Source organism: Solea solea, chromosome 19 (genome assembly GCF_958295425.1).
Source record: "Solea solea chromosome 19, fSolSol10.1, whole genome shotgun sequence".
NCBI classification, from domain to species: domain Eukaryota; kingdom Metazoa; phylum Chordata; class Actinopteri; order Pleuronectiformes; family Soleidae; genus Solea; species Solea solea.
This window is the reverse complement of record NC_081152.1, coordinates 2835344-2848588: the sequence shown is the minus strand read 5'-3', so window position 1 is coordinate 2848588 and position 13245 is coordinate 2835344. Positions and strand designations below refer to the sequence as shown.

General features: G+C 40.7%; 1 protein-coding gene across 2 annotated transcripts in view; it reads left to right on the top strand.

The window, feature by feature from the left end:
• The window catches only part of megf10 (multiple EGF-like-domains 10), a 46093-nt gene that overhangs the window by 4303 nt on the left and 28545 nt on the right, over positions 1 to 13245 (top strand). Inside the window, exon 1 of one of the 2 annotated variants that reach the window (XM_058617138.1) lies at positions 2163 to 2335. The exons of the other annotated variant lie outside the window; for it this stretch is intronic. The gene's annotated coding sequence lies outside the window, so the exon portion shown is untranslated. Of the gene's footprint in view, positions 1 to 2162; positions 2336 to 13245 lie in introns of those variants that run through there. 2 annotated transcript variants of the gene reach the window in all.

The following is a 13245-nucleotide window of genomic DNA, read 5'->3' as shown; positions in this document are numbered from 1 at the left end:
GGAGCCGTTCAAAAGACTGGCTCGTTTTTTAGAAGACATTTTTTTAATCATAAAATAAGATAAAAAATTAATTGTGAGGTAAGATTAGTATCAGAATTATATAAACTTACACAATATGTACTTGATTGGTGGAAGTAATTCTGAAATATTCATTATATTTTCATTTGGCTTGTGTTTTCATTGTAAACATTCCATATCCCCATATGCCCTCACCTAAAAAACCTTTGTGGCACAATAAAGTGGGTTCTGTCATTATTTCTATTCCAGAATATAAGAAATATGCTTTTTTTGTGCTTCACAGGAGAGAAACTGTGTTTAAAGTTTAAGGAAAGCCATTAAAACACTCTTTGAATTTAAATATACTTTTTGTGTTGATTCTACTATCATTCCATGATTTTTTATAAATAGATATTTCCATACAGAGCTGTGACTTCAGATGACTTGCACTTAAAAAGCAGGCAAATTCAAAAATCATCCAGAGAAAATTTCTGCTTTAATTTTACTCCTCAGTAAAACAAATGTAATTTATTTTTTTTATAAATTACATGTGGTCATCTGAATTTTACACTAGTTGTCTTATATTTTGATGGTTATGAGGTAAAGTTTTGATGAAGTGTTGTAATGTGATCGACCAGCAGGTGGCAGCAGACTCAAAAGGATTGAGTCTGTCCATTATCAGCTAAGTTGTTTCCAGATCAATAATTTGGTCCTTTAAATTTCACTTTAAGCCTCTTTGAGTCAGGAGTTACCTCTTGGGTATGACAGAGAGAAACAAAAGCTCTTCATCAGGAGAACACGCTGAACAGTATTTGACTCAGAGTTATTGAGATCTGATGTAAAGAAACAGGCTCAGTTGTCACTTTGAATTCCTTTGACTGTGTTAAGGATGCAACACCGATGCCTGCAGCCTCTTCTTCATCATGTTGCAGTCAGTGGTGAAAGACACTGAGTGACTTTTATAATCAGAGCCTCAAGTAATGGAATGAACAGTGTGAAGAAATCAGATCAGCAGAATCATGGTGGTGTGTGTTGAATCTCTTCTTACCCTCACACACACCTTTGATCTGTATACAGGTTTCTATGGCAACCACGTTAGTGGCCATTATGTATGTTAGCAGGAATAGCAGGTTTCTGCCCTGTATCTATTCATTTTCAGTGATAACCTGCAAAGTCAGTTATTGCGCCACCTCCTGGCAGTCGGAAGTACGTTTCATGAGTCTTTCAGGGTGTGGTCTATGTGGGCTGCACACCTGGTGTGGTCTACGCATGCCACACACTGGTGCGGTCTACTTGTTGCACACCTGGTGTGGTCTACGCATGCCGGGGGTTTGTTCAGTGCTGCTTCTAATGGTTTTATATTGTTTTATTATTGTTATTCTTATTAGTATTCGTATTATTATGTTGTTTACCTGTTTCTTCTGTCTTTAACTAAAGCACTTAGTAAAGTGGTTTTGCGAATTAAGACTCCAGCACCCTTTCACTTTAGAGCAGAAAAACAAACAATGAACAGGAACAGCTGAGCTCAGCCGTTGCTACAGAGGAACAGTGAGGAATGTGTCTTGCAGTGCTGTGACTCTTCTCAATGATGAGAACCGAGTTGCAGTGGCGAGCTGTTCTTTTCATTAGGAAACACAGCAAGAAGTTCATTGTAGCAAGTGTTGTCTTGCTTATTTTTTTAATTTTTAATTTGCCACAAAGTTTTTTAGGTGAGGGAAAAGCCAAAATAGTGATCATCTCACTGACAAAGCATATGGGGATATGGCGCCACCTTATGGAATATTTACAATGAAAACACAAGCCAAATGAAAATATAATGAACATTTTAGAATGACTTCCACCAATAAAGTATATATAATGGTGGGATGTGTAATCATTCTGATCCAAATCCTACCTTATAATTAAAATCTGTGATTATTATTTTCTTGATAAAAAAATGAGTTACCACTGTTTGGCTTCTAAAAAAAGAATTAAATATTCTAATAATATAGAAGGAGCCAGACTTTTGAACGGAAGGCTCCTCAAGATCCGGCTCCCTTCATAGAGCCTTAAATCCCAGCTGGAGTGTCTTGGTTCAGCCTCAAGTAGAAAAGCAGAGCAGGCTGACTGAGAGAGTGAATGGCCGGTGACGTCACGCGGCGCTGCGCTGCGCCCTGTAGTTAGTGAGTGAGTTAGTGAGTGAGTGAGTGAGAGTGTGTGAAAGTGGCGGAGAGAGCGATCACTGGAGTTTACTGTGTTTTTTTGTGTTTGTTTCTGTGCTGCTGGACATATCACCGTCTGATCCACACACACACACACACTCACACGCTGGCGCGCGCAGCACTCTCTCATAGATAAGGTAAGACTTTTCATCCTTCTCTATATTCATGTGTCATTCACTGCGGCTGCAGATCAATGATGTGTCAGTGACTGTGCTCACAACACTGTGACGTTACCGCCGGCGTTTTACACGAGCGTGACATTAGAAACACTGCTGTTTAATAACCTCACTGTGCTTCTGCACTTGTTTCTCACACATAGAAACTATTCCTGGGACAAAGTTACAAGTGGTTAGATATAGTAAGTGCATATGTGATAGAGAAAATCATGTTCTTTATCCAAGAAAAAACAACTTTTCCCATAGAATGTTAAGTTAAAATTCTGTGGATGGTGATGTTCTGTAATGTAAGAATTCAAATGTCTAAAAAAAAAAGAAAAAAAGATTAAATTTGAATGATTTCCTTTGTTATGTGGAGCAAAGAAACCAGAAAATATTCACATTTAAGAAGCTGAAAAATCATAAAACGTGTTATAATCATTTAAAAAAAACAGACAAACCGATGAATCGATTATCAAAAGACTGTGGCCTGATAAGTTTGACTGCAGTGTGACACACACACCTATTTGAAAAGCACTGGCTCATTATGTCATATAAATATCTCTATCTCTCGTTTTACGTTTAGTTTATTTTGTTTTTGGCTTTTATTTCAGTTGTTTGGTAATATTTGAGTTTTTCAATGATGGACGTACTCCAGTTGTTTGACTTGATAGCTTGTGTTTCTGTCTGTGGATTATATCCTGTTTTATTCTGAAGTTTTTCTCTTGGGTGTGTAGAGCCTCTCTGCTCCCTGTGTTCATTTCCAGCTCATGTTGTTTTCACAACTGCCTTCAGGTCTCTTTTTCAATTGCTTGGTTTCTGCTTTGGATGTTTATTACTTGATCGGATTGAAGCAAGTTTTTATTAAAGGCCCAATATGCACTGTATCAAGAATGACTGAAGAAAACTGGCTTATCTGTTGGTTCATCAGAGCAAAACATGGAGCATCAAATCCTATTGTTTTATGTGAACATGGGCTCAGTGCTTTGCTGTGTGGAGTTTTCATGTTCTCCCTGTGTGCATGTGGGTTTTTCTCCGGACGCTTCACTTTCTTCCCCACAATCCAAAAACATGCAGAGGTTAATTGAAGGCTGTAAATTGACCATAGGTGTGAGTGTAAAAGTGAGTGGTTGCTTGTTTCTGTATGTTTGCCCTATGATGGACAGGTGACCTGTCGAGGGTGTGACCCTAGGACTGACCACAGGCCCCACGACCCTCATAGAAAATGAGTGAGTGAGTGTTTCAGAGTGAAATTACAGACCTGAGTTTTAAACGTGTGTTCCGTCTCTGAATGCGGAGTCAGCATGAATCCATGGAGCCATCTTGTGTCAACAGTCCAGGCTGATGCTGCTGATGTAGTGGTGATGGGATTGTTTTCTAGAATCTAGACACACTCTGGAGCCTTAATGTCACAGTGTGTCTGAGGATTGTTACTCACCATGTTCATCACTTCATGGCCAGAGATGATCATGTCCTACAGCAGGATAATACTCTTCCATGGACATGAGAGTGAGCTCAGTGACCTTCAGTGACCTCCTCAGCAGATGTGAACCACTACGATGATAGAACAGCATGACCAATCTACCGAGACCATGTAACCATGGTAACAAAGCTTTTCAATATCGGATGAAACCAAAAAGAACTGAAGAACTGTTGTTAAAGTAGCACATCAACATGAATTGAGACCACACTGCCAGAAAACAGGACATGTAAACGGGGAATATTGCCTTAAAAGATGCTGGTGACAGATTCAGCCTGGTCTTCCTCAGCTGTTAGCATGTCTAATCATTTTCAGAAGAGAACTTTTACTTCACAAGTCAACACAAGTGACTTGTTTTTACCTTAAATGATCGATTGTAAATTTGATGGGATGCAATCTTAATTTTCTTTAAAAAGTAAAAAAATAAATAAAATAAAAGTGTTTCTAAAGTGATGCATGAGAACATTTAAAAAAATGTTGGCAGCAGAAAACTTCCACAGCTTAGAGAGGGACGGATTCTGGAAGCACCAACTAAGAGACAATGTTGGAAGAGGAAGGGGGGAAAAAGAAGTCTTAATATCTGTGGTTCTGAGGCTCAGCGGTAGAGTGGGTCATCTTTCATACACAAGGTCAAGGGGTTTGATGCTGATTTGTCCCTGGGCAATAGAAGTGCTTCACATAAATATGCTTAAATGGATGAATAACAAAACGGTTGTGTAAAGCAGCGTTGAGTTGGCATCGTCACGAGAAAAGCGCCGCTCTGCCGAGCAGCATCTGACAGTCTTTAATGTTTTATTGGGTATGAAAATGACCTTAAAACATTCATAACCATGAAGTCGTTATTATCTATTCTATTACTTTGCTTCTCGTGTCAGAAAGGCGGGCTCACACATATCTGTGTTCATCAGAAAACCTACAATGGCAAACATGTGATTCATGTGTCTAAAGAGTAAAAGGTAAAACAAGGCTCTGCCAGCACATGTCCATGACTCTTGTGACTGTTGTTGGAGCAAAATCTACCGCAAAGGTTCATGGGATACCTCAAATCTAGTCCGGAATCTTGATCTTGATTCTGAGTCCCAGCGCCTAAAGTCACATTTTTGTTTTGTTCATTTTATTCAATAGACTCCACCCACTTTCCCATGGAACAATAATCATTTACTTTAGCTCGACTGCTTTCTGTCTTTAAAGGTGCAACATACACACACTTGCACATGAAAACAGCACATAACATAACAACACATAACAGTACAGTTTGTTCCTGTGCAATATTCAGATTTTCAAGGTAAAAGTAAATAACCACAACATACAAAATACTACCTCTTCAACACAAGTACAGGCCTTTATATTGTATCTGAAAAGAGTACTTTTCATTCCTGGCACGTCATTCCCTTTCCATTTCATGTGGCTTTCTTCTAAATGTGCCACGTGTTCCTGGTCAAAGTTGTAGGAAACTCAGTGTAGAAAAAGTGAACAAACAGTGCTGCGCGTCTGAAACGGCTGGAATAAGCTGCACCTGCCAAAAGCTACTAGATATGTTGACATTTGTCCAGATTACCATGCCACACAGGAGAAGAAGACGTGTGAGAAGTGAACAAAGCTGCACATCGACATGATGTTTACTCTGTTTCGTTTGAGCGTTGATATGAAGTAAAGCAGTCGCGCTGATGAGTAACCTGAGCTGCTAATTAAATGAGAGATTCTGTCAGTGGTAAAGACTGCTTCAGAGCGGCCTGTGTCAGAGACTACAGCTGACAAAAAAACAAGTACATATCCGTAACGTCACCCATAACCATCTGAAATCCAGCACCATATTGATTTATTACAACCAGACATTCACAGACTTCACCTTCAACTAAACTCGGGCGATTCGACGATAACAGCTGAGCGGCCGTGACACATATTTCCCTACAAATGGGAACATCATTTCAAAACCTTTCATCGTGTTCTATTGAAGAAGAGCTGAAACTAGTGATTGAGACCAGGAAAATGTTTGCTGACGTGATAAATCGAGTGACAATTAGACTGCAATTCAAACTTTTGCGACCAGTGGAGTCGCCCCCTGGTGGCTATTCAATATGTATGTTCTTCTTTTCTGCTTGGCCTAGAATAATTATGTTATAAGCGTAGCTGAAGTCCATATAAACATATTTCAACATTTGCATCAGCATCTGTAATAATAATATAATACACATTAAAATAATAATAATAATAATAATATTAGGCACTAAAATAAGTAAGTATTTTGTGTACTTAAAAACTCTTGATTATTGTTGTTTTTTGTTTTTTTTGAACTTTTTTTTTGCCATGCACAAAAACTCTCCACACTTTGTGTGGACGTCAGGATGGAGGGAAGAAAGATTGCACATGTTTAAAAACCAAACCATAGGGATGTTCAGTGTGAAGCTGCGCATGTCAGCCCTGCAGATATTTCACAATAGCAGCCTAGTTTCAAAATGAACTAACGTGCTATAGTGTTTTTACTTAGTTAAAAGGACAGTGTCTGGTCTGGATCTGGAACCAGAATCTGCCATCTTTTTGTCCCCTTGTCGGTGGGCGTCATGAAAAGGAATTACTCTCCTCACCAGCATGTGGACAAGCGGAGCCGGGAATCAAACCCACACATTGAGTTGAAAGATGAGTCGCTCTACCACTGAGTCTTATTTATGACTGTCTGGATAAGAAAAGAAATTCTATGGCTTTGAACTCGACTACGTGTATTTGTTTTGCACCTGGATTTGGCACCTTGATGGACACTATCGTAAAAACCCGGAGCTTACACTTCAATGGGACGAGTTCACAAGAGTGGAGGGACGAGAAGACTGATAACTGCTCGGTGACCAGGACGCAGTGGTGCCTGCTGGGAAACTTCTGCCAAATACTGATACGGAATCTCGTAATGTAGGACACGGTGCTAGATGACGATGTGTGAGAGAGGAGAGGAGAGTGTGGACAGAACATGATGCTGACTGACTGTGGCAAGAATGAAGACAGACTCAAGTGCATACAGCTGTGTTAAACAAGAGGAGGGTTTTTAATTCACCGTGTGTGTGGACACATCAGTCAGATTCATGTCCAAACAATGAGAACTGTACAACACAGCCATCACTGCAGAGTCAGTGTGTTTACGTGTGTCAAACTGGTGGCCTGGGGGCCACATGTGGCCCTCCGATCGATTACATGCGGCCCGCCCACCACTGTGCAAGGTGATGGCATAGAGACAGAATATAAGACTAAATGCATTTGCAGGCAATATTTTTATAATAGTAATAAGACATTTGGTTGTAATCATTGCTTTATTAAATGTATTACACTCAACATGAAATTACATATATTTAAGCTGTTTTAATCACAATTATCCTCGTCATTATTTGCTAAATTTTCAATGAAATCTCCGTTTTTGTGCATCATAAATATGTTTTTATTGTGAATCATTTTATATCAAAACAAGCACTTTTAATGCAATTCTGTCTAATATCATAATGAATATCTTATATTACCCACCGGCTACTAAATAGTTGTTTTTTCCACTTTTTTTCCTCTATGTCGGCCCCCACTTGACCAGACTAGATGCTCATTGGCCCCCAGGTCATTTGAGTTTGACACCCCTGATCTAAATTGACTGTGAGTGTGAGAGTGGATGGTTGTTTGTCCCTATGTTTTGCCCTGTGTGAGCTGGGATTGACCTGGGTGCTTTGCAGATGCACTACAGTTCCCATCCTTGGCTAATACTGAGAAATAATAGACGCAGCAGTTTCACAGAAGAGTACGAATACAGCGACAAAGTCACAAAAATTGTTGGAACAATGAGGAGACCAATCTTTCTCTGCTCTGTCAGCTTATGAACCACAGACACAGACGAGTAATGACGTCTTATTGAAACAAAGCAAGGTCCCGTGGTCAGTGGCAGTTCCAGGTGGAGTGTTGTTGTCCCAGTTAAAGACACAGCTGTTCCTTCAGGATGCGCCACTTTCCCTCTGAGCCAGTGTTGTGACGTAATGAGCAACTGCAGAGACGTCTTTCTGCAGAGATAGAGATAGAATAAGAGTGAAAGCGAGGCTTATAGAGGATCAGAACTGGGAAAACCAACGAGCACAGACAGTACAGTAAGAGAGGTTCATGTGAGTGAAGTGAAGCCAAAGACACAAACACACCACAGTCTGACACATATGATGTTTGAGTGAAAGTCTTCTCACACTGACGGAGCAGCTGCAGCTGTGCTCTTCCTCAGAGGCTTCACTTTGACAGCTGGGTTTGAGTAAACACTTCAAAGATATTTATATATTTCTACTACTATTTTACACCGCTAAAAAAACACTTTTTTGTTGTTCTTGTGGCATCTGTACATTAAACTTGATGTAAATAGGTATAGGAAGAGAATTTCCTCCATCCATTTTCTACCGTTTTATCCTCCGCACAAGGGTCGTGCCTCGTCGCACCCTGGACAGTTCGCCAGTCCATCACAGAGACAAACAACCGTTCACTCTCACACCTACGCTCAATTTAGAGTGTCCAATTGACCTAATCCCCATATTGCATGTATTTGGACTGTGGGAGGAAGCCGGAGAAAATACATGTACATAATAAAAATAATGGCTCTTTGATTTAACTTGTTCTTTTCTCTACATATATTGGACATTATTGATATGTATTGATTGTTAGTGCAGTTTCAGCACATTCACTGGTATTTCGAGGCAGTGTGTTACTCAGGTAAACCTGAATGAAGGATTTACTTACTTCATGGACTCTGGTGTGTGGGGAATGAGTGGTTTACAATGTGAAAGGGCTTAAGGGCATAATATTGAGATAAATGTCATGTAAGTGCCTGTACAGACCTGGTGGAGGCTGAACAACAGGGAGGGATTATCATTGTTATTCTGCAGGTAAACATTCAGTTCACAAACAGACTGAGTTAACTATCATTTTGTACTTTTTCAACATCTTCATGAACGTCTTAATCGCATTTTCCCCCCAGAATAACCAAATATGTTTTAAAGCCTATGAACAATAGGTTATACAATCAGCAACAAAACTGTTCATATCGTGAATGGAGGGAGCGTAGAATAGTTGGGTTTGGTTCAGTAAATGTATATGTGTTTTTCTGTGTTTCCATTAGGAATAGGAATAGTAAAAAAATACATCCACCACAGTGAACAGTGGACTGATGGAGGGTGAGAGTGCTGAGGTGGATCAAGTGCAGAAGGAGTGCAGGGGAGGGGTTAGGTGTAATTTTGCACTTCATTTGTTTATTTATTGCAGATGCCATCTTTGATATCTTCTTCTCTCTTGCTCCCTCCAAATCCTGTCACTTTACCCATGCAAATGAGTTGTTTTGTGCAAAGAGACCACCTTCTTATATTAGACATTCACAGTATAAACGCTTGTTTCTGTCTCGCCCGGTCCCCCGATCTGAAAAAACATGCGATATGGGTATTTTGACTGTTGAGTTGTCATCTGTTGTGTCGTTGTCTGTTGTGTTTTTGACTGTTGTGTTGTTGACTGTTGTTTCTGACTGTTGTCTCGTTGTCTGTTGTGTTTTTGACTGTTGTGTTGTTGACTGTTGTTTCTGACTGTTGTGTTTTTGACTTGTGTTGTTGACTGTTGTCTTGTTGACTGTGGTCTTGTGGACTGTTGTGTTTTTGACTGTTGTGTTGTTGACTGTTGTTTCTGACTGTTGTCTCGTTGTCTGTTGTGTTTTTGACTGTTGTGTTGTTGACTGTTGTTTCTGACTGTTGTGTCGTTGTCTGTTGTGTTTTTGACTTGTGTTGTTGACTGTTGTGTTTTTTACTGTTGTGTTGTTGTCTGTTGTGTTTTTTACTGTTGTGTTGATGTCTTTTGTGTTGTCTGTTGTGTCGTTGTCTGTTGTGTTTTTGACTTGTGTTGTTGACTGTTGTGTTGTTGTCTGTTGTGTTGTTGTCTGTTGTGTTTTTGACTGTTGTGTTGATGTCTGTTGTATGTTTGACTGTTGTGTTGTTGTCTGTTGTGTTTTTGACTGTTGTGTTGTCTGTTGTTGTCTGTTTGACTGTTGTGTTGTTGTCTGTTGTGTTGTTGTCTGTTGTGTTTTTGACTGTTGTGTTGTTGTCTGTTTGACTGTTGTGTTGTTGACTGTTGTATTGTTGTCTGTTGTGTTGTTGTCTGTTTGACTGTTGTGTTGTTGACTGTTGTGTCGAGCTCTATGTCCTTATTCGTTGTTGTCGCACCGGTACCACGTCATGTTACGTGGCCATCGGCCATCACAGCCCACACCCCGCCCACCAAGTGAAGTGACTGTTCTCAGTGGAAACACAAGCCTGACCCAGGACTTCACCATTCCAAACTGAACCATACTGTTCCATGATGGAAACACTGCATTTGTGAGTGGACAGAAAGGCGTCAGTACTGTACGGCCTGGAACAGCGTATCAACGTTGTGCCTAATCTGCACCATTAGCACACTCACACACACAGCACGGTCCTTGTTTGTGCAGCAGTGCAGTTGTCCCGGGTGGGGAGCGCTTCAGTGTTGGTGGCGGCAGCTGTGCCCACTCGTAGCTCAGTGAAACCAGAGAGGACTGGTCCTGGCGGCTCATAAAGAGCCTGCACAGACATGCTGTCAACAGCCATCCTGCCACTGGAGACGTCTTACAAGCTTCCTCGTCGAGCAGCTCTTCCAAAGAGAGGAGTAACCTCACTGGCCTCTTCAGATTTATCAAGCAGCTGGAGTAATAAAGTTGCCATTGTGTGTTGGAGTCAACAGCTGTATCTGTACAATGAAGGAAGACGACCAGACAAGAAGAAGACCATCATACACAGACAAATCCTAAAGATCCCCACATACATTCAAGTGGTTAGCTTCATCATTTAGACAGGGAGGTTTAGTTCCTTCATTGTTCACTGAAGACCACACCAACCATATCATCGCCACTACTGTGTTTTGGTGGCAGCCTCGTATGTTGGTTATAGGGCTGTTTTCTTCTCAGCAGCAGACACACTGGTCAGAGGTCGTTTGTTTCATACAGCGTGAGACTAATGAGGTGTTTCACCTGCTGTAGAAACTTTGGGACAAATGATTCAGTCAAAAACCCAGGAGACCTGAAAGTGGTAGATGATCATTTTGCTCAATGACGGGAGCATCAGGCATCAACAGTATGTAGACTAGCAGGGATCACGGTGGTCAGAGCATCCTGGAGGCTTCTCCTGTGACCAGCTGTGCTGTATGCAAATACACACAGAAATCATCAATCATTCATTCATTTCTAGGATGGTGGTGTTGGAGGGAACATGCTGAGCAGGGTTTTTCCCCTCTTCTCTGCCACATGCTCCTCCTGGCTGATTCCCAGGGCCAGATTAGATATTTAATCCCTCCAGTGGAATATGGGTCTGGGTTTTCCTTTGAAAGACCTCCACAGTAAACTGTCCAGGAGACAGAGAGAGAGAGAGAACACCTCTGAATGTGGATCTGGAGATGCATTAAGGATGCATTTGAGTGTGTTCAGGCTGGATGTTACTCCCAGGTGTGAGCAGTCCTATAATCTGGATTACACCGTGTTTATCTCTAACCATATGACACATTGATTCACTTCCAGTCATTTATGTTGTGTTGTTGTTAAAACACTTCTTTGACACTGCTATATTGAATTGAATTGAAACAAAAGTTTCTGCCTGGAATAAAAACGAGATCCTTCCTTAGACACCGCAGGTTTGCTACAGTTGCCTTTTCTTCCCCCGCCTGGATTAATTTGACTGTTCTCTGTCCACACAGGTGATGTGACAGGACTACTGATGCTTGGGATGTTTTGTTCAGCTGTTTACTGAGCGGACAGAGAAATATGCTCTGTTCAAAGGCTGAGAGAAACACGCAGGCACAAAGTCCTGAAACACTCTGCATCAAATGTCTTAAATATACTGTATCTTCTTTTTGGTCCTTGGTCTGTTTGCTGTTTTTGTGCCAACAAAACATCGGATGTAATTACACATTCCTGGCTGTGTAAGTGGTAAACAAAGAAAGTGTCAGACAAAGTGGTGATTGTGCTGGTGAAGAGGATAAGCAGGGGAAAAAAAAGACGAGGTTAGATGGGGTGAAGGTGGTTGTGGTCCTGAGAAGACAGTAAATCTGGCACATTTTCATCAATAGTGTCAGTGTTTTGGGTTTTAAGGGGAAAGAGCAGTCCACCCTGTCATTGTTGCCAGATGATGGCGTTTTGAGCGGTGTTCATTGGGAGCGCGGCTACGTACGAGGCTGGCTGTGACGTGAGATCCTGACTTTCCCTCCTAAGTGGAAGGTTTCGGCTCGTTCAATCTAAAGAAGGCACTTTGAGGTCAGACATGGAGCTCACTAAAAACAGCACGGGAACAATTAGTGAGGAACTCCTTTAGCCAGCATGGTAAATGAAATCAAGCTTGTAAAGTCAGTTTACATCAGCTACAGTAAAGCCTAATAAATGAACAAAGCCATTTACTCCAGTCACTCCTTTATTCACTTAATTTTGCACTTCATTTGTTTATTTATTGCAGATGCCATCTTTGATAGCTTCTTCTCTCTTGCTCCCTCCAAATCCTGTCACTTTACTCATGCAAATGAGTTGTTTTGTGCAAAGAGACCACCTTCTTATATTAGACATTTACAGTATAAACGCCTGTTTCTATCTCGCCCGGTCCCGCGATCTGAAAAAACATGCGATATGGGAATTTGGTAAATTGGACACTCTAAATTGACTGCAAGTGTAAGCCGATGGTTGTTTGTCTTTATATGTGTGTCCCTGTGATGGACTGGCCAACTGTCCTTTTGCCCTTTACTTGCCTTTTTCATGCCCCCAGAATCCAGTGTTGGTCCTTTGGTTTGGATTTATTTTTTACTCAAAAAGTAAATGAACTCTGATCACACATGTGGAAGCCTTGCTGCTGAGACAGAAAAGAAGCTGTGAAGAGATGCTATTAGCACGAGAGCATGTTTGGAAACACCAAACTCCTACTGGGATTTGGTCAAAATGAAAATATCCCAGCTGTGTATTTTCACGTGTGTATTCAGAACCACACGACTGAGATTAGTCTCAATCAAACATTTGTGTTTGGAGACTAAAGACACCACTTTTGGAAATTGATGGTTTCACATACAAAGTGTCCGTGCCTGATGCACTTAGTGGTGGGAGAATGTGGCATTTTGCAGTTTAATTTTCTCTCTGACCCAGAATGTGCAAACAAAAGCAAAAGACTTCAATTTGGAAACATGAACGAGTCAAAGAATTAAAAATGAGCATGTTTCCAGTATCAAACCCCTGTCATAATGTAATGTCTGTAATAATAATAATGATAATAATAATAATAGGAAAAGAGGTTTATGTTTTGAAAGGGGTTGAAATATTGTCACAGAATATTAGCATACCAGTGTGTGTGTGTGTGTGAGTGTAAAACATAGCGCACATAGAATCATTTGC